The 25,986-nt window shown below is 29.9% G+C and overlaps 1 long non-coding RNA gene across 1 annotated transcript; it reads left to right on the forward strand.

Moving 5' to 3' along the window:
• The first annotated feature begins 2,666 nt into the window (after nucleotides 1–2,666).
• Nucleotides 2,667–25,658, forward strand: LOC118183826 (uncharacterized). Its single transcript, XR_004757297.2, has 3 exons — nucleotides 2,667–2,830; nucleotides 12,764–12,911; nucleotides 25,503–25,658. It is a non-coding gene; the product is annotated as an uncharacterized LOC118183826 (long non-coding RNA).
• Nucleotides 25,659–25,986: the final 328 nt, after the last annotated feature.

The following is a 25,986-nucleotide window of genomic DNA, read 5'->3' on the forward strand; positions in this document are numbered from 1 at the left end:
AAAGGGGTACGTATGTAGTACGCCGAGCTGCTGAAACTACAATACGTTTGCAAATATCAAGAGGGCTAAATCTCTGGCCTTAAAGGCAACCAGCAACCGAGTGAAAACTCGTAAAACTGCAGTGGCAAGCGGCTTGCTTTCTAAAACTTCTTCTCTCTCCCGCTTGGCAAAAAGCCTCAACTTAAGTACTTGGGCCTTAGCAAGACAATTTGCATAAACAAGTTAAAGCATTTAATTCTGGCCGGAAGTAGAAAATAAGAAGTGATAGTACAGTTTTAAAATTAAATAAACGTTAGTAAAACTTAGTATCCTTACAAACGTAAGTGCCCGATTTTTAATTTTTCATATAAAATTCCTTATATACCATTTTTACCTACTTACGGTTTCACTTTCAACCTTCATTTTTGTTATGGTTTTTAGTTTACAAGCCTGGAATGTTATTTTACAAAGTATCCAACAATATTTCGACATCGCAGTTTCTCTCAAAATCGATAAAATGTTTCGTCTGTTTCATACCAACGTTCACATTTTAATCACACATCCATAACCAACGTCTTTATAATTTTTATATATAGAGCATTCATTAGTATATCTGTTTCTCTTCTACAAGTATGACGAGCATGAGTATATAACCTGACACCCTTAAAATAAAATTCTCCGCTAAAATTTCTTACGGTGTAGCAGATGCTTACTGTACGTCCAGACATTTTTGTGAGTGTTTTCGTCTGAAGTAACTTATTAAAATAAGCATTCTTGGTAAAACCTACTTCTGTTCGACTTGCTTGTGAAATCTGTTGTTGCACCACTCCAAAGCAGACATCTCCGACAACATTTTTCTCGGATGGGATATTTCTAGAAACTTCGGTTAGTTAACAGTGTTTTAAACTTTTGTTTTGTCATATGTTTCAGTGTTTAGGAAGTAAAAGCTTAAATTTGAGAAAGTTTTATAAAGAAATAATTCTTAAAAGTAAATAATAAAAAATTTAAAAAATAAACACATAAATAAAAAAAAAAGAAGAAGAAAGAAGTAGCAATTCTGAAAAGATGTTTGGTTTGGGAGTAAGAGTTTTCTCTTTCTCTCTATTGACGTTAGAACTATCTGTGGTTTTCTATTGTGTTATGCTAAGCTACCAGGGTATTTATTATCCTCGCTACCCAGCAAAATGTTTCCATTTAACAAGCCGTATTGAATCTTTTATTAATCTTGCATGCAAGGTGGTAATCGGATAGTTCTGAGAGATGTTACCATTTGGCATTCTACAGAATCTCTTATTTATCTTTCAAATCAAAATTGCACATTTCTTAACTAAATGAAAGCACCCACTTCTTAATAATATTACATTCTTTGTATTTTAATTTTTATTTTTACCTATAAACTTTAGCATATCTACTTCACTTCATTTTTAATACATCTAATTTAAAAAATGTGTAAATCTTTGCTAAAATTGGCTATCCTATTTCAAATGGTGGTGTGGTGTATTGAGAATACGGTAAAGCACACTAGTGCTATCTGCCTAAGGGGAGGGATGCCTTCGTGGAGGACTTTCTAAGGGAAACTGGCTCGTATACACGTTACACATGGGGAAAACCACGAAAACGCCCGTGCAGCCAGCACGTTCGCGGGATTCGAACCTCGGACCGAACTGTTCAGCGATTTTACCGCTCGGCCGCTGGTAGGCCTATTTCAACTGCCTTTTATTAATACATAATTATTTAATGTGCCGTACAAGGAAGTCATGTGATGTCCACGTCAGATTTTTCATAAAAAACTCCAATAAAACTTTATAAAAGGTATTAATTAAGGAATAACATTTAATATTTAAATATATAAATTTAAAATTATGTTAACTGCTTTACGCAGCATTAATTTTCTGCTCATTTTCAGGTTCTGAATGCTTAAGTTTCCTTCTTTCATTTTCAAAAAAAATTTTATAGTTAATTCAAAAATATGAAATACAGAAGTAAAAATATTTCTCATTCCTTCCTGCGCTCAAATGTCATTGTGCAAATATGCATTTATGACTTTTAAATCCTGAAGAACAGGTGTGTACGATGTTTTCGTCCTGCGATGATTTATTAGTGCTTTATTTTACATCCCGATGTTTTCTACGACGATATTTTAAAGTTGCAATTTTTTAACCGCTTTATTTTCAACAACAATGTTTTCATACCAAGTTGTTTTAGAACTGAGGTTTTTTTTTTACCCCTTGATTTCTTTTCTCCCATTGCCGTTCTTATCTTGCGTTGTTTTCTCGGCGACAGTTTTGTCTGCCATGCTTTCGGCGGACACCAAATTTAATATTCAAGCAGATTGCAAAACCATCTCCAACCACAATATGAAGAGGTGTCTTGACACATAACTCTCTCGCAACGTTTAAAAATGAGTTCATTTTTTATATTTGTAAAAGAAAGAATTTCCTTTAAAACTTTATCTACGGGCGCATGAGGTTCCTAAAACCAGTTGGTAAATTATTCTTAAACACGTTATTTGATTATGAGTTCGAACAGTGGTTTGTAATGGAAAATTTTTTCTGGGGAATTTTATTTGACATTATAATACTGATTGTTTGAAAAGAATATTTTAGCTTTTTGTTCTAAACTTAGTGACAAAGAATATGACCTTTTTTCAATTATGAATTTTTTTCCTTACTTTGTCCGTAGGATGTCTCACTGGAAGTTGGATTACAGAGCAATGGACAGTTAAAAAGAAGGATGAATAAAGGAAAAAGTTTCCGCTGGAGTGAAGGTAATTCACACTTTCGAATTTTGAAGAAAGTGGGTCTCTTTACAATCTCCCTTGAGATCCGTACAGTTTTCCCCAAATGTTAAGGTAAGTGTAAAGTTAATTTTCTTTTTAAATTCTGAATTTAAAGCTAGCAATGGTTATTTCCATATATAAATTGCATATGCTGATAAAACTGAATCTCTTTCAACGAAACGCTTTATTTTGTGCTTTAAGACAGTCGTCTCAAACTGGTGGTCAACAGGACGCATCCGGACGTCAAAGCAGTTTCACACGGCCAGTTTTACCCATTTTGATTATGTATTTGCTGTAAATACAGTGTTCGGTTTTTAGAGACATCGAAACATGAATCGCAAGTGAAGGAAAAAGGGATAGAATGAATAACTTGGAGATTTGTCTTGTGTTTGCATATCAGGGCATGTTACTGGGGAATTGTGGAAGAACTTCCCACATCGCAATCAGTAAACTTAATCCAATCAATATATTTAATCCGCCAATCGGCAATTGATGGCCGTTCAGTATTTTGGGCGTTTCCGGATTTTCTGCTTAACTGGTACTTCCAAAATATACTTTTCTTCATATCGGCCACTAATTGGTGAGTTGGAAACAGAACTGCGCATCTTACATTGCCACACAGATAAACTAATATATGGCCTATAAAATCTGCTTATTTGTGCTTGTGGTTGGATCTGCACTACATAAGCATCTATTGTTTGGAATTGTGCATAACGTTTGAGATTTGCTTGTTTCTACTCATACGGTGCATTATCGTGTAAGTATGCACAGATATATGTTCCCTCCTATTTTGTTAAAACAAAATCCAGCTTGTCAGCTGCTTGCAGATCGTGCATTCGACCCACATACAGTTTAAGTTCGAGACCCCTGTTTTAAGATATTGCCCTAGAATTTACAATGCATTAGTGATTTCTTATAATTATTACTTCTCTAAATCTTTACAAAAACTAAATTTATCGTTAAAAATATATTACCTTTTATAAATTCCAAATTTTTTATTTCTAGTGTTCATGACAGATAAATCATTCAATGCATGAAACTCTTGAATTTATACATTATGCTATTCGAATGATTTGCTTCAGAAATTTCAAAAAGCATCGATCTAACTGCATGTTTCTAAGCAATGTCTTGAACTTATTGTTGAGAAGGAAGTATCTCGGGAATATTTCCTTACTCTCCCTTAACCTAGAAACTTAATACCACTGTACAGGTGTTTTTAATCTTGGAGAACTCGTTGGATTTGTTTGATGCCTGGCTTTGTCCAGGATGCCAGACAATTAGCGGCAAGTATCGCGAACAAACAGAACTGCAAGCGAAGAAGGTCGTAAATTTGCACAGAGTAAAAAAAAGAACTTTAAAGGAATCTTGGGAATCCTGAAGGAGCTTATCGTGTACCACCAGCGTTCCTTTGATTTATTTAAGGATAGGTAACGGTATTCTCGCTTCCAGGATTCCGGCCCTCCCCAGGTCTCTTCTTTAGTTTGTGGTTTTGAATTACGTGACGCCGTCTTCCCCCCATGCCCAAAGTCGAACAACTTTCACAAAGTTGGCTGATTTATGTGTTTAGTCGGGAACATTTACGATGACCGGGAGGGCGGGATTTCTATGATGCCTCGTCGTAAAATTCAGCTCTGTCTGCTCTCCGATTGGTTGATCTCCACTCTCCAGCATCACTTAGCTACCATTAACGGGATTCCTTTCCAACCACGCATCTGATGCTGAAGAGAGGTTCTAACTAGGAATTTTTAAGTTCCGCCTTATCTGCATATGTAATTTCATCTTTGGAGCCACTCGCAGTCATAAATCTCAAAAGCTTGAATTTTACACAAAAAGTTGTACTGGAAATTCTTACTACTTTTCCTATATGAAATAGAGCATAAAGACTGGAGGTTTAAAATGCAGAAGCATTTCAGGCAATCTCGGGGATGTAATAAATTTGCAAAATTAAATTAGAGGAAATCTCAATGTACTTGAGGCCGTATCACAGAATGTACTATTATATCACTTCAACTTTCTCATAGTGGAACTTCAAATTTTAGTGAAAGAACGCTCCAGTTATTAAAAGGAATAACTAGATAGACTCCAGTTATTCCTGTTAGCTTTTACAAATTCGAAATTCCTAACTTTCTCAATAAATTTCATGTTTTTTTTTTTATAATTATAGACATTTACAATTAGAATATTTGCAACATTTTGAGGAAAAAAAAAGCTCTTTCTGTGGAACTCAGGTTATTTCCAAGTTAGTTAAAATGATTGTTTCATTTTCCTACTGAGTATCTCGGACCTCGCACGATTCAGAATTATAAATATTTTTCATATTTACAATTACAGATAGAACGTTTATAACTGTATCATCTACTTTTGTTCATTTGCCATATATTTATATATTTTTCACAAAAGTTAATTTATGAAATAAAATTATACGTATGGGAAAATTTCATCCCTTTTAATTTATCACATGTAATTTTTTTTTTTTTTTTTTTTTTTTTTTTGGATTTTTAAATCATAGAGGCTTCTAACATATCTGATTCATATAAGAACTATGATTTCTATATGAAAAATAGTAGGAAAAATTTACCTTTTTTATTGTATTAACAAATGTATTTTACTGAATTAAATTAAATTAGTTTTCGCCATTAATTAATATTATGAATCTTAGTTAACTTCTAAAAATGTCACGTTAAGTTTGCAGTTAGTATATAATGCAACATTGCATTCAACAATTCATTTAAAAAATTTTTTATTTTTTAATACGAATTTCTAGAACAACTTTTTTCATTCAATGTAATGCATTACTTGTACATAAATTTCTAATAAATTCAAAAGTAAGCTCAGATATTCATTAAAGGCATTTAATTTCTTCTGTGAGTCTCAGATCTTTGTAAATTAAATTGCCGGTTTTTTTCTATAAATTGAGGTTTTAAGGTCTTATCAACGAAACTTCTCATTGAAGTACATTTCCTTTAAATACATCTGTATTCTGTTAGTCTCATTTACTGATAAAAATGAGCGCCTATTTTAGTTTTATCTTTTATAAGAAATTTCTGAAGATTAAAATAAGTTTCATGCATAAATAACAAGTCCTTAACTGTATCATCTAGAACTGAAATTTAAAATAGAAAACATTTTTTCCATTAAAAATGAGAATGGAATAATTTACATAATTTTCTACCTTTCACAAGAGTATAATTCATCTTTTATGTACACAGAGTATTTACACAATTTGACACAAAAAGAGCTATCAGATCAAACATTTCGAAAAACTTCCTTTACATTTTAAACATTAATTAAACTGCCCCGAAATCGTTCTAAAAATGTGTAAACTCTGTATAATCTAGTTCAAAATCTGTAACTTAGGTGTCTTGAATATTTATTAAAATAAGAATTACACGACTGATTTACCACTGAAATTTAAAATTAAATTTTAAGGTTTAAGCATTAGAAAACTGGATTAATTTTTACAGCATTTAATAAATTATTATTTTTGTTTACAGTACATGCAGCTACCAAGCAAGCGAAACACGTAGAAATCTATTGGTAGTTCTTGAAGATTTAAACATTTATCTAAATACGCTGATCGCTGGAAAAATAAAAGGAATTTACAAAATAAAAGCAAAGGGCAATTCCTATTCCATAACATTTCTAAAGTTTCTACACGTCAGATGGCCTCCTTAACAATTAGATGAGTAATTTTTAAATTATTGAAGAAGGATGCTTTTTAAACATACTATCTTTGAAAAACATGTAAATTTCAGTACAATTTACGATTCAAATATTTCTTAGACTTCTAAAATGTTTATTCTCTCACTAGATTCTGAGGTTCGTATTTTAGGGTATTAATTTTTTCATCCTGAACAACAATATTCAGTGCCATAATTAATAACTCTCTTCGGGTTTCTTATTATAAATCTACAGAGATGTCTCATTTATTATGTGATTTTTAATGACAAAATAACCAAAAATTTAGTTTAAATGACTTTTATTAATACGTAATCTAGTTCTATGAATGTAAGAATTTATAATAAAAAAAATAAAATAAAATAAAATAAAAATCACAGAGTAAGAGAAAATAGACTTCTTAAAAATGAAACTGTAATGAACATGTATTTTGCTAAGAGAAAGTAAAACTTACAAATATTGCTACACATTCACGAATTATTTCTACGAATAATGTGTATATTACAATACCACATAATTAAATATACCTTTTTTCATACGCGTTAAACGAGTATTATATGCATATACAGAAAGTTCAAACAAATTAGTGCGACGTTCTTTACTTTAGGAACTAACAACTAATATATTCTATTTTACTAAGGGCAAATGAACTTATTTCTTAATCTGAAAGTAATCGATTCAGTTCAGGTAGGAGCTCCCTTCAGTTACTGGAGTTCCCTTCAGTAACTTCAGTTAAACAGTTACCTTCAGTAACTGTTTATATAGCGAGGAGCTCTCGTATAGAAATGATACTTAATATAGAAATGGAATAAGCCAGTATTCACGTTACGCAAAGGGAAAGTACCAAAATTCCCATGCAGCCAGCCCATTAAACGGAACTTGCGCTCTAGTCGAACTACCACTGTGTAACGATATTTACCGTTCGACCGTTTGTGAGCGAATCTACCTAAGAATCCTCTCGAGTGAGTCACGGAAAAATTCTTTTAAATCTTTAGCGTCGATCATGAGCTATTAGCTATTCATATACTACATTATTCGATTATGCTTTCCAACACGTAGGTAAACTTTGATATTTTTAGAAAAGAAAGAAAAGTGTAATTCAATCTCAGTGTAATTTGAGCAACACTCAAGCAGTCGAACCAGCTAAACAGTTATTAACTTTTCGTAACCTTGTACTGTTAAAATCATATAGCATTTCGTTTCTAATTTCCTGTACTTACACAGTTGGACAGAAAATAATTTAAACGGCATATATCATATACTTTCTTTCTGCTAACTGTGCTATTATCTTTTCTGTGTTAATCCTCAGGAATACTAATACAAATGACACTTTTTCTTCCGGAATATTATTTGCGTTAAAATTTAGTATCTCATCATTTTAACTTTTAATATCGCGTTGTAAGTGATTTTTTTATTTTGTTTTACTGTATAACAAATATAAGATTGAATTTTTAAAATTAAGTTTTTAAGACACATCATATGCATTGTTTTTTTAAGTTATTCAATGATTAATATTTTAATATAACTTAAACAATAAAAAAATTGATCTAATTAATATAATATTAAAATTAAAATGAAATGATAAGCCTTTAGTTCTCCTTAAAATTAACGTCCGTTGCACTAATGAGTATATTAGGCGAAAAAGGACTGAAAATATTCTTTAACCCTTCCATCACTATATTATTTAAAGACTATTGATGAAGGAATATCCTTTCTTATTTAAAGGGATAAAACTTCTTATGAAGTCTAAGAATAAAAATAAAAGATGACCTGTTATATACAGTTAATATAATCTAAAAAGAAAAAAAATAGGGGATGCTTGCTAAAGATCCAATAAAATTATGCAGATACGAAGCGTTGTTATCCAACACAAAACAGAAATGACTCAGATTACAATGCGGTTTCTTTGATATGAGAACGATATCCTCATAAGGCTCTATACATAGTGATAAAAGTATATTATCTCAGGTTATTCATGTATGCAGACAAAACATAATAAATGGAATTTCTCACACTGTTCCTTTTTTTGATAAGATACTACAATTTGAACCATCGGCGAGGTAAAAACAACGCATTTATCTGCAATGCAGACAAGAGGAATTGCAGAAATTATGCAATTTTTCATGCGGTAAAATACATTTAGTCACGGGTATCAAATAAAGATTAAATAAGAAAAAGTACTCACGACAGGACAATTTAAATCAATTTTTTTTAAGAAAAATTTGTTTTTTAGAAAACACGATTCCTCTTAGCAAGGAAGGGGCTGCATCAACTTAAATATCAAACATAAATTTTCCTCTAATCTAAAAAGGAATTTTTGTCTGCCAGTTCTTTTACTACGAAAGTTATTATCGAATGTGCAAAATTTTTGTCGTAAATTTCAAATTTGAAAATTCGGTAAAACTGCTAGGTTACTACAGTAATATGATGTTTTGAGCTTAGCACTAAAAAAGCCTAAATGCTTTAAGGAAAAATATAGTCTAACTCATTTGCTAACGAATTTTCTAATTTTTAATAAAAAGTAAAAAAAGCAAAAAAGCTTCCTTTTTTATATAAGTATCTAGAACTTAAAGAGCACAAGCTTCATACATAAAAGAAGAGGGAATGCATCCTAGATAGTATTCCAGATCAAGAATATATGTGGAGTCATATTTATTAAGTTAAAAATCTCACAGAAATTTACTAAAAAGCTTCTTTTTCTAGTATTTGTTTCAGAATTTCTACGGTATTGTTCAACAAAGTACTTTTTCATTAGGTATTTTAATTAAATAAAAAATATGTCATCAATAAAACCAGTTATATAAACATATTCTTGGTGTAATGATTTATTGAAATAAATTGGGCATCTCGCATACCGTATGAATACACACCCGAAACCTTTACTATAGTTCCATATTACGAACCACACGCGAATATTGTCCCACACTAGGAATACACTAAAACCATAATTAAATTTTGTTGAATCTTGTTCAGTTAGCGCGTAAATGCATCAGAGCATAAATGATTAGGAAATATCTCACAAGTGGATATAAAATGCATCAATACATAAGAACAGGCACAGTGCAAAGTAACGGCCAAGTAAATACATTACATTACTATAGATACTTACATTGTACTTAACGTTACATTACTATAGAAGAATTTCAAACCTTGTTTGAAGAGGACTGTGAATAAGCCTGGAAAGAAGTCTCTTCAGGCAGACACAAAGGGTTTCTGACTGCTTCAGTCATGAATAATCCTCTGAACAAGTGAGAGAAATTCTAGCCTCTGCCAAGCAGCACTACTGGTAACCATGCTGATGAGAAGAGGGAGAAATTAAAGAATTAAACACTTTCTTGTAACTGCAGTGTCCCCCAAAAAAGCAAAAGCAGGTTTATGTGAAAGAAAGATAATTGTCTTCTACCTCTAATGGACGACTAGGAATATATCATTCTAATCTGGAAAACTATGAGACTGTATGTATGTAATAAGCAGCGTGAGAACTGAATATTTTGGACATTCTTTGGCACTAAAAATTCCCCCAAAACCAAAAACAGATAAATATGCGAGATGGAAAATATCTTCCACTTCTGACAGAAGACTAGAAGTGGTCTACGTAATTGTGTGTAGAAATAGTAAGTAAGTAAATTTTTAACGCTTCTAATATTGGTGACATTTTTAAGTCCGAAATCTGCTTATGATGATCTAAAAATTTGGACGGGGCTTGACAGCGAATAAAATTACGGGAAACAGAGTCCCATATAACAAATGATTTGCAGAATCAATATCCTTCTGGAATGTATTGCATTCGTTATACAAAGCCTCAGTAATAACATAAAACATCTTGTCAAATAATCACTAACTTATTGTTTGAAGAAACTGAGCTAGTGAAGAAAGTAGTCCTTCTCTACTTAACCTCATTTAAATACTTGTCAACTATATTGAACTTCTAGTTATCGGCGGGCAGATATATATGTTTACGGAATGGGCATGAATCGCTTATTAAAAATTCTTTTTGACAAGCGCTTGGGAAGACGTGTGTGTGTGTGTCTGTGATCATGGCAAAGCCTCGAGGGCTATCTGCCTAAGGGGAGGGATGCCTTCGTGGAGGACTTTCTAAGGGAGACTGGCTCGTATATACGTTACACATGGGGAAAACCACGAAAACGCCCATGCAGCCAGCCCGTTCGCGGGATTCGAACCTCGGACCGAACTACCAGTGTTCAGCGACTTTACCGCTCGGCTGCTGGTGGGCCCGCTTGGGAAGACGAAAATTTTTTCAGAAATTCAATTATTTTAGTGTAGTTAATTTTATCAAGTATCTCATTACAAGCTTGGAATGTCATAAAACCTTAACTCTAATTCATGGCTGAAAAATACTGATTCCTGATAACGTAAAGAAGTAGCATTATATCGACGACAAAGTAATAGCATTTTCTCTTATTGAAATTGGGCATCATGTCAAATATTTGAAAATATAAATGAAGGAAACACAGGATAATTTATGGAGAAATATAGTATCGTTGAAGGATATTAAATTTTCTTGACGCAGTGACCTAAAATTCTCCGGTAGAAGAAGCAACGGGGGAAATGAAGATTAGCTGAAATGAAAACTGTTTTACAATAAGACTCCGTTAATGTGCGGACAATTTAAGTGAAGAATTTAATAATATTTTAACTTCGCTTAATATTCATCATATTGTTTGAAAGAATGCCTTTATAAAATAAATACAGGGGAATTTTCACACAAGGAAAAGTGAATATCTAATAAAGTGAAAATTTACGAATGTAAATTTTATTATTATCTAAATTAAATCCAATGTTTTGCCAGTACACTATATAATTCATCTGAAATCCCTAAAGAGCTCAATTTTTACTATAACCGTACACTTGCAGATCCGTACAAAATAATTTTACAAACCATTTATTGATTATCCCTACTTTCTTGTTACCTGGATATATCTACACTTTAATTAGCACATTTGACAGATACTTCGGTATTAATTTAATTAGATTTAAATTAAGAATCAGAGTATTGCGTAATATTTTGTATAAGCATTTAATGACCCTTATTCAAATGTTGCAGTATTAAAGCTGTAGATCTTATCAAAAACGGTGTTGTGAATTCGTATGATAGGAGGATAAAACAAAAAGCTGACCGCTACTAAAAATAGAACACTTAAAAAGAAATTTAGAAATTTATTTTCCTACTTGTAACGTAACATCTTACCACAAACGCTTAAAAATATTCTAAAAGACGTACGCAATGAAATTATACTTCCTTAAAAAGAAGTAGAATGTTAGCTATCCTCAACAATATCGACAGTTGCTAACTTGGATAATCGTAAACCCTGATTCTACAGTTTTTATAAACCGCAGACATTTCTAATAAAAATTAGTGTCATTTAATATTTTGATAATTTGTTTAGCACAATATAATTTAAAAGCCTCTTCTCGTAATCTATTGTTAAAAAAAAGACTACTCCCAATTTAATTTTGCTGCACAGCAGCTTTTTGAAAATAATAATACTAATTCTCATTGTTACAATACATTTTAATACTTTTGTTACTTGATAAAATCAAGGCTCTACCATTAAATAAAATTAAAACGCTATTCACAAAGGTTTCAATTTTCAAAGCTGGAGTGCTTGTTCTTTATTTATTTTTCAAGTAAAAATGTAGAAGAGTAAAAATTAAAATCCTTTAACATAATTACATTAACATTTTAATAAAAATTCTATAACAAAAAACACTACCGATTTAATAAAGTTAAAAATATTACTAAATATACTGATCCTATCTATGAAATTCACCCAAAGTTTCGGATAATTTTGGTGTTCTGTAAAAATGGTCATTTTAAAGAGATGATGTTTAATACTCAAATTTATTTATGAGTTCAGAAACGTCAGTCACTTCTAGAGGTAGTTTTAAATAGAAGATCTTTACTGGAGAATTTACTGTACTTAAATGTATGCAATCGGTTATTGTGAAATATATACTGAACTACTGAATTTTACCAGTACTACTACATTTCATTTTGTTGAAAATAGTAGTGTATATAGGTAGTAGAATTAGAAAAGTAGTAATCCAGGTATATATTATATGGAATTGGGAATTTCTTTTCTTAATTATATTAACTTTATAAACACTGTTTAACATCTGTTGAAAAATATTAATACGAATTCGGTGTAAATGTTAATAACATTTGTTCAATGCAGCAACTTGCAGTAAAAAATTGGAGCGTTGCTATCAGGTTTAATAAGAAATATCAAATATGTTAATTTAGAAAAATAATGACTAACTTTCTTAAGTTAGACTTCTAATAATAATTTGCTAAAATATTTTCAGATGATTGAATTCAGAATAAAACTGAAAAGAAAGTGTCACACTGGCGTTGTTCCTTGAAGCTAAATTTTATAAGATATATGAAGATGGCAGCAAGTTTTACTTTTACTTAAGACCTGAAGCTGTAAATAATGCTGTAAAGATAATTTTAGTAAGTAGAATTTTTATTTTTAACGCCATATTTTTTATTACTTAAAATTTCCAAAATTTCATTGTATATTAGTATCCTTTCTCTTAATCGAGAAAATATTCGAATAAAACTCTATCAGTAAACATTAGAGCAATCATTATTAATGACATACTTATAGAAAGAATCATTCACATCTTATTATTATTTACATCCTATTATTGTTCTCATCTTATTACTAACAGTATGCATCTCTCAAAATATCAAAAGAAAAAGAATTCTCTTGAGGAAAAAAAATATCTAAAATCACACTTATATTTTGATCGTTTAATCACTTAAATTGTTATTGAAAAAAATATAGATGCACGAATGTCTAAATAGAAAATTTTTAGCTTAAGAATTAGAACAAAACTTTGTCAAACTTTTCTTACTATTCAGTCCTTAAACTGAGACTTATATGTGTTATACATAAGTATGCATATATAAATAATATTGTAAATTTAGTAGCTCACCTTCTGAAAAGATAATTTAGACGCATGTAAATATTAGATATATTTGAAATTAAACTTTTTTAATGAATTTCAGCTAACTGATTTTCCATCCATTCATTACTTAAACATAAATTAAAAACTTCGTAACTTTATTCCGATTTCTTTGATCTTCACTATTTTTCCATCTCAACAACTGCTTTATATTAAATCGAAAAAAGACCTTACAAAAATACAAAAATAAAAACATTACTTAAAATTTCCATTATATAAGTCTACTTAATAATTGTATTTTTCTAATTCAAATAATAATTCACATTAAATAATTTTATCGCTATTTCTTCCTCAAAAACAAGATTTTCTTTCTTTCATTATTTTTGAGCTATGCAAGTGAATAAATGTAAAAAAATAACCAGTAGCAATATATACATATTAAAAATTAATTAGGTTATAACTTCTGTAGAATGGAATACCTTAGTTGATTGTTCAAACAAATGGTTACACACACACGCGCACACAGTTATTTTAATGAACTGGTATATTAGCTCCCGTAACAACTATTTGACTATCAACACAAATCACAGAGCAAATTAAAAATCCGATTATTATTTATATTCAGCCTCTTTTTGTGATTATAACTGAAATTTTGCGCAAACTAAACACAACACGAAACACAACCAAAACTACCGATGATTTAACGTATTAAAAGTTTTTCAAGACATTTCTAACTGCCCAATAGCTAAGATGTCAATATTTTAAAAAGAAGCTTCTAGTTTTAAACAAAACACCTGGTGGATTATAACATATCTAAAGCACTTGCCATTGGTAAAGCGATTAACTAATCTTAGCCGTTCACGAACATAGCATGAACTGTTTCTCAATAGGAAAAATGCCTTAACATGGCAAACACTGCAATAGCCTTTTGGTTAAATCTGCATAACTTTCTGGCCTGAGCGAATATTCTGACATAAACTAAGAGGGATAAGATACATCAGATCTAACCACCGCCAGTAAAACTTAAGAATAATTGTCACATGGTTGCTTATATTTACCATAAATAATGCGTTACAGATAAGGCTCGAAATTACATACTTGAGTTAATTGCTGTACCAAATGACTACTAATCATGTTCTGAACATATTAGAATAAATAGAATATGATTAGAACCATTACTCTACAACCAGAGCAAGATCAAAATTGTTAAATTAAATGTACCTTCTTTTATCACGTAAATGTTTCTGAACATTATTAATTAAGCACAATGCTTATTCGATATGGACCGCATCCCATTTTTATCTCTATCATCAAGATTCATTGATTTCAAAATCGTTATATTTTTCGAATTATCATTTATTAGTATCAAAACCTGAATGCGGGTATTATTAATTAAACATAATATATTTCCCTTCAATGACAAGAGTCTCCAAGCTTTCTGTTTTCAGTATTATCAATATTCTCTAATTTTAGAATTGTAATTTTTTTTGAAGTTATTATTTATTAGTATCAGAATTTGAATGCTGATTAGTTGCTTCTGTTAAAACTACTGCCGATTATGATTTTTAATTTTTAAGTAATATTTTTAAGTAAATAAGTGTAGGGTTAAAATCTTAAGCTTCCCAAAGTGAAATCAAAGTTAAATTCAAAACATTATGCTCTAAAATATCTCTTTTTCTGACTATTAATATTAGGACGATTTCGGTAACCTTGAATCTTTAAATACAGAAATCGTCAGCTGACTGTAACTTAATAAAAAGGAAACAACATTGAAATGCAAATGCTTATATGTTCAAATGTTCAATATTTTTACATTTATCGAATCAATCAGAAATCTTTCGTAATCAAATTATTGACATCGATTGCATAAGTCTGAAATTTCTTCTCTCAGTATTGAAATTTACCGCATCAGTCGAAATTTTTTTCTAATATTTAATTAAATTTTTTTTCTTTACTTGTATATTTAATTAAATTATTTAAAAATTTATAAAATATATATGGGGAGATACATTCATGATTATGAGATCTTTATTTATACTATTTTTTATTATTAATCTTTTGTTAAGAAAAGAAAAATTCTTTGAGTTATATTAATTTGACATAAAATCTGTTTCGTGTAGAAAAGTATATTAACAGAAACAAAGGAAATTGTTCTCCATTTTCATCTCCAAGAACGATCGTTATTTTTTCGTTTCAATCAACTAATTATCCGTAAACGGATTAACCGGACTCTGCGAAAAAAAAATCTGAAAGCTTTCGGACTTTTTATTACGCCCAAAGGGACTTTTTTTAACGTTCTGTGTGTTACCTTTATTTATTATATATCGTGTTCTTTGCCCTTAATAAACCATAAAATTCAATTCAACAGCAATCAACATATCAATCAATATATTTTGTGATTCAACAATATCACAAAATAATTTTAAATTGAGCATATATAATATATATTCTAAGATGTTACACATATATATGAGATTATAAAGCAACTGATAAGAAAAGAATTTGTTTTACATATAGGTGAGTAATAGTTTTATCCTAGATATTTGCTTTCTATATGTATTAAGATAATCACTAGGGACATTTCTAAATTTTTTATAGAAAAATGACGGTTAAGTATTACATGAGACAAAAACACATTAAAATCAGCAAAAATCCATTTCGAGTAGGATAAATTTTTTTTTTCAAAGAAAAATTCGAAAATTTCTCATTTTGTTAAATTTTATTCTTTGAAAAACCGAATTTCTTTCTTTCTCTCTCTCAAATGTGCAGAGTTTATCTAAAACCTTCGTCTATATAACCTTGTATTTTGCCTCGCTTCGAATATATACTTATTACGTATGCAAGGCATAAGTAGTGATAAAGTATTGTGAACCTTAAAATCTGATGTATTTTCTAAACCGAACTTAAATCGTTAAAAAAATCTAAATATTACATTTCTTATTAGATAAATACAAAAAAAATCATACGAGGAGACACTGACAGAAAAAATTTTGCTTTATAATATTTTTGTTTACTTTTAAGTGTGATAAGCTTCCTCTAAACTATGTCGAAATTTCTTTATGGCTCCAAGTACAATAATAACAACATATTTGAAAACTTAATTCAAAATACACTGTTTTGCATCAAATTGTGTGGTTACTTACTCGCTTTTTAGTATCCGAATCAACTGCTTCTTCTTTAACTGTGATAAGAGTTCTTTGCAGCTGTACGACCTTTGGAGGTGGCATCATATTTATACTTCAGACACTTTTTTACGATTATTGCAAGGTAGGCGACATGAAAGAAGTGCTATAAAAGAAGTCTTACGAAAGTGCCAGAAAAAAATATTAAAGTTTCATAAAATATAGTCATTTATCTTTATCGAAAGCTACAACGCAAATATTCTCAATGCATTTTTAAAAAGAATTTAGCAGGCTATTTTCTCTTCAAACTTTCGATTAATTTAAAATTATTTTGTTTATCTGTCGAAATTTATTTCAGCGATAAACAAAATAAGACCTTTCTTATTTCCTTAAACCTAGAAACATATATTGAACTTCGATATTTTCAGTTTGGCTATATTAAATTCGTACTTCTTGTAACTCAATAGAAGACAAAATCTAGCAACACTGTGTCTCTTTTTTTTTTCTCAGCTTAACTTCCCTTCAAATCTCTATAAAGATTTCAAGATTTACATAATACTGAGCCTTAGGTGGAAATCAGGTCGTTAAAAGCATATTCCTAAGAGAAACTAATGAGGAAAACTTAGCCTTTCGTATTTCAGTGAGTCCAGTTTCAAGATTTCCGAAAAGATTTAATAATTTCTAAGTATTTCCATAAATGTTTAGTCATAGATATTCACAGATTGAAACTTTTGTCTAAAATTCCAAAGTATCTTTATATACTTCTACAGGTTGTAAAAATCACCATTAAAATGTCGTTTCTTTCTCCCCTGCTATTTGTTAATTAAAAATAAATGAGACCAAAATTAAATAATTTTGAGATATACATTTGTTTATTCTTCTAACAAAATTTAGCATATATGTCATCTCAGTCGTTTTCTTATCACTCTGAATTCCCAAGTGATTTATTTAGAGTGACTCAGAACTAATCCAAAGTAACATGGATCCAACAGACGCTTTATTAGACGATAGTTATTAGATGCTAATTTCTCAAATCGTAATTTTTTTACGTCTTCGTTTCGTCTGCTTTTCATATTTGGCTTACGAAACAGTAAACTACGTTTTGCAGTTTACAAAAATTCTTCTTTGCATCTCTATATACACGTTTCTGACTGATTCATGAGAAATTCCTCATCGATATAAAGCATTCAGAAAAACTAATCTTTGTCCGTATTATGCGCATTTAAGTTATAAATTTCAGTTAAATAGGATATCATACTCATAAAACTCACAAATGAAGGAAATATTTATGCAGAATAAATTAATAGTAAAACTGTTGCAAGCATCTTTTAACTACTACTGGTTTTCGCTTAGGTCAGCAGTTCCCTCAGCACTTTATTTAACTGCAAGCCTCCCAGATTCAAAAATTTTTAATAAATCCAATGGTTTCCAAACTGTCCGTAACCGCGTCTTTCGGCGCAGTGCGTGGCTTACACTGGCGCCGCGAAATATTTCAATTCTTTCGAAAACATAACAATAATTAATCTAAGTTGTTTTATAATCGATCATTGTTGTACTGATGCTCTTGTAGGAAGACCATCGAACAGACATTGTATTAGTAATTGTTTTGAAGAACTTCTATCAGCTTATTAACAGTTTTGAAAATTGCTTTCGGAAGGTAATGTTGCCAAGTTCGTCTAGATTTAGAGCCCATTTAGAGCCAAAGCTTCACTTAAATTATTCAGAAGAAAATGTTGTTGAGCTTTCTTGCGATATTAATGAAAAAAAAATTTCGGCAGAGCAGACCTAACTAACTTTTAAACATCATTTAAAAGATGAAGTCATGTGTGACGTCATGTTTATGTAAAGTTACATTTTTGACGTCGCTGTAATAAAAATCAAGTATCGTGAGAAAAATCAATGTGGAACGAGTAAATAATTGACTGAATCAGGTTTGATTCCAAGCTTTCAAAAGCTGCAACAGAAAAAAAATGACGCACCATAAAATACGGTTCATTTATTTATGATTATTCAAATATGCAATTTTGCTATACCAAAAAAGCCAGGAATAAAAAATATTTGGGAACCATTAAATTAACAACTACTTCATATTTTGTTAAAGAATCACACACTGTAAACAGATTTACATATTTTTGTTAAACCCAACATCAATGTTTTGTAGTTTCCTCGTTTTTAACTTCTCGTTTTATTGATTGCATGTACCTAGATTTATAAAACAAATGGTCTATTTTCATCACGTGTAGCTATTTTTATTTCAATATTCCAAATTTTTATGAATCTATCGCTGCGGTTTTTAATTATTTTTCGCATTTCTGAGTTCTATCTGCGATAAGCTTTCTTCTCTTTTAACCAATCTTACTTTGGTTACATATTAGAGTAAAAGCCTTACTTCTAATTACACGTAAATGAAATATGCTAGACTTTATTTTAGATGACAGTTGTTCAATTTTTTCTCTTGGCCTAGGACCGTAAGACATAGAATTTTAAAAAGTATACAGTATGTAACTCCTCTCATAAATTTTAAAGTTTTGTTTGAAAAACGACATCTTGTTAAGCCAGTATATTCGACATTCAAAGCAAATTCTTGTTATTCCCTCTTTTATTGTTTGAATGAGCAGATTAATACAGAACTTGAAAATTATTCAAAAGAAATAATTGCATAAACTCTTAATAAAACGTAACAAGCGAATAAGCAAGTTGCTTTAACAGCAAATGGGTAAAAAAACATAAGATGACAAATGCATAAAGCTTTTTTAATAAAAGTAAATAAATTATTATTTATTCATCGCAGATAAAAATAAATTAATGAAGGGAAAATTTTTAACGTTTAAAATAAATCAAATCCATTAAATATGGTGTAAAGCAGACAACTAAAATACTTGTCAAATAATGAATATTCTTTTTGTAAATGAAAAACTATGCAATGAAATTAAAATTGGCAGATTCTTTATCAAAGATTTATTTAGTTTCGTTAATAATACGACATTTTTGCAGTGCTTAAAAGTTAGATTTGTAATTCACGCAATTTGTAAGTCCAATAAAAATTCTGTTAGACCTTTCTCATATTCCACCGTTTTTGCTGAAGACTCTCAACCTTAACCTTTTAGAAATTTGTTGAATTTATATCTTATATACCCAAGCATATTACCAATTCGAATAACTTTCAAATATTTACCAGTGCTTCATATCTTTTCCTTAATTTTTTTCTTTTTTATTAATAATAATTAGGGCATTATCCCTATTGTGTCACGAGTTTTCTCATTCTATTAATTAATATTTTTTAGCATTTCAATCAATTTTAATGCCATTTATTTTCAAAATTTCTGTAAAAACTCATTGCAAAGTAATCCTTTAGTTACCAAAATTTAAAATCACTGGATTATTGGTTTAAGAGAAAAAGTTTTCTACCCGAAGTTACTTAAAATCTCCCTCATTTTCTTGTGATTATCGGTGAATAATTTTTATAAAAATAATTTTTTATAACATGTTGTTTACGATCCGATATTCAAATGGCGCCGAAACTGAAAGAGTAGTTTCGCTTTGAAATAACTTTAATAAATTCTACTACTCTCAGCTTATGCAAACCAAATTGTAAACACATAATAATAAAGTATCCGCACGTAAACATCTGGTAATAATCCAAGAACACAGTTAAAGCTTTAAAATAAGTATTAGAGCAGTTATAGGTCAGCTACATTCTAGCGAATGAATTCTATCGACTACAAATTCAAAGCCTGTTTCCAACGCAGGGCAACAAAAAAGTGTAAATTAATTCGAGAGGCATGGAAGTAAACATAACTATCACATGTTTCTTATGGAAGGAAATTTGTGTTGGTGTAAAAGGACTGTCCAGTTAAAGTGTAATCTTGACCTATAATGCGATATTTACGTTCCCAAGATTTGATTAGCTTATAAATGTAAATTTTAATTAAAAATGTATAACATAATGTTTAATATACTGTTTGTTTACTAACGCACTAGTTTATCGTGTTACTAATGCGTTTCTGATAGACTTCTCGAAATGTTAATGTAAATTCTAGACTACAAATGTTTTCTCAAAAATGCTAGCATAAATCTCAAAGTTTTTGAATTTTCCTTACTTGCTTTACACGAATTTTATTACTTGCATCATTAAGCGTTACACGCAATTTTAATCTTTTTTTCTTTCGTTAATATTACTGCTCTGATGATAATTGTAAAATATATAGCTTCTCTTAATGATCTGAACGCTGATGGGATAGCAACAATGGCACAAAAGTAATAGGGACAATTTGCAGATCAGAATAATTCACTATGATATTTCCGAGCGGTTTGGTTAGATTATTAGAATTTGCCAAAGTACATGTGGGCTATCAGCGTAAGAAGGGTATGCTTTAGCACACGGAGTAGTTTCTAAGGAAAACTGTCTGGGATTCATGTTATATATGGGAAAACCACAAAAGAACAGCCAGCCCTTTCGTTTCAAATCGAACGGTTCAACTCCCAGTATTCAGCAAACTCAACCACTCGACGAATGGTGCAGCGGTTTTCGAGTGGTTGTCTCACTGGAAAATCTGTGACTTTGAAAAATCCTAACTCCCTGTGATATTCTAAAATTTCCAGCTCACATCACTATTCAGTATAAAATGTGTAAACACAATGATATCGTACAGCTTGACGCCACGAAACGCAAAATTTAAAATTATGGTAGCACTGAATAAAAAAAATTACATCATAGCTCACATCAGAAGAACGTTTGGCGTAAAGTAAACAAAATTTCTGTTGTTTAAATTCTGATGTTAAAACTCCAGAATATTTTGTTTCTCTTGTCAGTTCTTAAGCTCTGGACGCATAATATATAAGCGAATGATATAATACAAAGTATCATTAAATAAATTTAAATTTGAAAGGCTCCATTAATATGCATACGCCAGTTATAAAATATTGGTTGCACAGATGTGAAACTTGTAGTGATTGAATTATTGACGTCTTACATATTTTGAGTAAGCAAGTTAATATAGAGTTTGAAAATTATTAAAAATATGTAATTACATGAGCTGTTAATAAAAATGTAACAAGCGAAAGCTTTTTTTAATAGCAAATGTGTAGAAACTCATTAGATGACAAATGTATAAAGCTTTTTAATAACAAAAATCTAAAAGTTTTCAGATTTTAAATTACGTCCAAAGGGGCGTTTTTAACATTTTGTCTGTTACCTTTATTTATTAAATATAACGTTCTTCGCACTTAAATCATAAAATTCAGGTCAAGAGTAATATCGTAAAATAGTTTTAAATTGAGCATATCTCTATAATTTCTGATACAGAGTTTCGCACGCTGGAGATAAAAATGTTCTATCTGTGTATTGCTTGCTTTGAAATCCTTGAGTTTGTTAATCAAAAATTTGTTAAAGTTTTAAGAAATATGAAATTGCAAATAAAACAAATTCCAAATTTCAAATTTGGGCTTCCGCATGCCCATATTCGCAGTAGGATTACCTCATTCAAAATTCAATGGCTTTATGCACCGTTGTTTTATTACAATGCGAGAAATATAAATACATTTATGCAGGTTTTTCATTATTTAATTTCTTCAAATATAATGCAGGACTCTAACATTTGGTGGTAACACTTTGAAAAGTGAAACGGACATTTATAGGGAACCAACGCAAAATCGCAAAACGAAAACAATAGTTCTTCGGGGACAAAGCCCCTTTGGATATTAATTATTTATAGCAGATGAAAGTAAATTAATGAAGGAAAAATGTTTAGTATTTAAAATAAACCAAATCCATAGAGTATGATATATAGAATACAACTAAAATACGTTGTTTGATAGGAAATAATGAATATTCGTTTCGTAAATGAAAAACTACAGAATGAAATTAAAATCAGCAAGTTCTTTATCAAAGATTAATTTAGTTTCGTTAATAATACACAATCTGTGCAATGCTCGCAGTTATATTTTTTTTTTATGTATTATAATTTTTTTTATTATTATTTGAAGTTATATTTTTGATTTATGTATTTCTATAATGGGAGCTCTTGTTATGTTTATTCTGTCATGTACTAGTTATTTGTGTCACTACTGCGTTTCTGACAGACATCTCCCATCTCCTAGAAAAGTTAATATAAATTCTTGACCGTAGATTTCTGAAAAAAAAAAAAAAAAAAAAAAAAAATTAGTGTAAGTGCCAAATCACGAAATTTCACGAATTTTTACTACTTTCCTCGCAGAGTAACGAGAATTTTTTGTTATCTGTTCTTGCTCTAAAATTAATTCTCTGATGATAATTATGAAATATTCAGCTTCTCATAGCTAAAGTAATAGCAATGAAGACAGAGATTTACAAAAACGGAAAGATGTATTTATACTTTCAATCCATCACCTCCTAAATACTCCTAAATACAGTTGCTGTTTTTATACCAATTACAGTATAATTAGCCCAAAGAAGCGTTCTCAGAAGGTATTAGTCTCGAAACGGGATTTTTCGTTGAATCACTGTAAAAGGCTGAATCCCTTTCGAAATGTAGCCGTCAAAAATTATCGACCGATATTATTTTAAGAGAAATTAAATAAAGGAGAATATGCATGATTGTAGGTATGTTTCTCGCATTTTGAAAAAAAGACGGGACCTAGAACCATCAAATTTTGAATAGCGTAATCAACGAACATTGGCATCTCGAAGCCCGAATTTTGAATTTCGAATTTGTTTTATTGTCTATTGTATATTTTGTAAAACTTTAAGAATTTTTTATGAACAAACTTAACGATTTAAAACAAGCAATGGCAACACTGTAAGAAAAACATTTTTATCGCCAGCACGCGAGACTGTCTATCGGAAATTTTAGATATATCGTGTTTTTAGATATTTTGTGATATTGCTGTTGAATATAATTTTATGTGCTTTAATTGCGAAGAACATGATATTTAATAAATGAAGGTAACACACAAAACGTTTAAAAAAAAGCTCCCTTTGAAAGTAATATAAAATCTGAAAGATTGATTTTTTTTTTAAATTTCTAATTACTTTCATTTGTTACATTTCTATATGTGTCTCTATAAGCACAGAGTAAAACTCGCGCTTAAAGTAGAAAAACTTCATTATTTAAGAACGTTTCTAGTATAGTTGTAGAGATATTAGCTTATTCTGAAGGAGGAAAGGTGAAAAATGAGCAGTGCTTCTCCGGGACTCGAACCTCTGACTTCTCGAATACGCGCCGAGCGTGCTGACTATTAAACCACGAAGGCATGCTAAGAAGGAGGAAGAAATACCTTGCATAGTGTTCATTTAATTCAATATTACATTCAGTTTCTTCGAACTCCTGGGAAATGTTTTAATTTCTTTTTATATTTACATAGTATCCGTATTTCTAATCTTTCAATAAAAATTTTTTATAAATCGGAATTGAAAACTTCAATTACTGGCAAAATGTAGGGAAAAAATAAATAGACTAAATCCTGCATTAAAACATTCATTATGTTATTAACGTATTTTTATTAAAACCTATTAAGTAGTTCATAAATATCTTACAACTGATTATCAGCAAACTATTTAAAATCTTTATGGGACAGACGATTTTAAAGTGTTCCAGTATAACAAAATGCATTCAGTTTTCATAATTGTTTTTTTCAAATTAACGTATATATCAATGGAATCAATGCAATTAAAGAAATTCAAAAAATAATAAAACAAAATAATGCGTCCTTATTTTAAATTCTTACCATTCACAATAATGGAAGTACGCAAAATGCATCTACTATTGCGTCGCTAATGAAGCATGTAATCCAAAAATTAAGTTTAATTTAGTTATAAAAATTAACTGATAAAATTCTACCATTTTGAAAGCTGGCACATATGTATAACTTTATAAAGACTTTATTGAATATTTTCATAATTGTGTGAAATTTAAAAGTATAATAATGAAGATATAAACAAACTTATGGCATTTATTGATGGAATAACTTATATATTTTCCTTTTGAGGTTTGAATATCTTTGCTTTTGTAAATATCGTCTGCGCGTGTGGTTAATTTCAGATAATTTCATTTTCCAGTCTAAATATCTGTACTTTTCCAAATATCGTCTGCTTATTAATTTCATTTTTCTCTCTTTTGTTTTTGGCAACTATTGCAATGTTATGGACTTTTTCCTTTGGGGATTTGTAAAGGACAACGTTTACAGGAGGAGAGTGTCGAACATTGGTGACCTAAAAGCCAGAATTACAACCGCAATAGCCTCTGTGGATGCCGACATGCTTGCCGTACCTGGCGTGAAATTGAATATCGACTTAATATTCTCCGTGCGACGAAGTGGGCACACGTGGAAGTTCATTGACAAGGGTCATGAAACTTTTTGGGTCTATCTAACCATTTATGTTATTAATTTAATCTATCTTTATTATTTTATGAGTTATTAAACATCAAAATGGGTCCGAGACTTTATAAACACCCTGTTTTTTTAAGGAATTTTATTAATTTTTTTAACTTAATTCCGTGCAGTGTTCCTTCTAAATCTTCTTAACTTTATACAAAATGTCTCAAGGTATTACAAAAATAGTCTCTCCATTTGTTGCTCATTTAGTTACTCGAATTTAAACTACTTTTACATTTATCAAGCAATCATCGCGTCTCATTGCTTTCATTACTCAACATATCTTGATGAAAAGTGAATGGTATACAAACTTTTATGAATGAAACACAGGTCTTTAGATTATTTTGAAAGATTTTTTCCCGTTCAAGTATTTTTCTTTTTTCCTATGAAAGTTCTTTCTGCATTCTTTGCAGATAATCCACTCACTTAGCACATTTCAGACATAACTCTTGAAATTTATTCAGTTTTTCGTAAAATGCTACATGCATAAATTGCAGTATGAAAAATATGAACATGTCTTTTCTTTTAAATTATTCGTAATAATAATCTGATACTTTATATAGGAATTTTTAGATAAATTCATTAATATTTGAATAAATGTTCTGTAGTATATTCTAATATTTTTCATTTTTTAATAACTATTGCTTTTTTTTTTTCAGGTTTATGCATACTAGCTCATACTGAAGAAAATTTGGTTTTTATCATTTGAAATTGCTGCAGAAACAAAGTCACTTAAGAATGAATAAATGGCATAACATATTATAGACTTCTCTATTTATTAAGTTATTATCTATTCTACGTTACCTATTATTTTCTTTTCGTTTAACTTAATGTTAAACTTAACAGTATGTTTCACGTTATTTAATTTATTTCATAGTTTATAACTTGAAGTAATCCATGTTATAATCTTCTTAATGCTTTTAAATAAAAGAAAACATCATTTGACATTTTTTATTGTTCTTAAATTCAAACTGCTTTAAGATCTAACATTTTTTTAGACAAAAATAAGTTGCATTCTTATTCCTTTATTATAAAGCGTACCCTGGCTCTTTATATGCTGTAAAAAAGTTTTAATTAGGTATACAGTTTTCATTATGTTTTTAATTTGTTATTTGTGAGTAATAAAAGTAAATACGCATTTCA

Source organism: Stegodyphus dumicola, chromosome 12 (assembly GCF_044657685.1).
Source record: "Stegodyphus dumicola isolate Sdum_Otavi_A_Nest chromosome 12, ASM4465768v1".
Lineage (NCBI taxonomy): Eukaryota > Metazoa > Arthropoda > Arachnida > Araneae > Eresidae > Stegodyphus > Stegodyphus dumicola.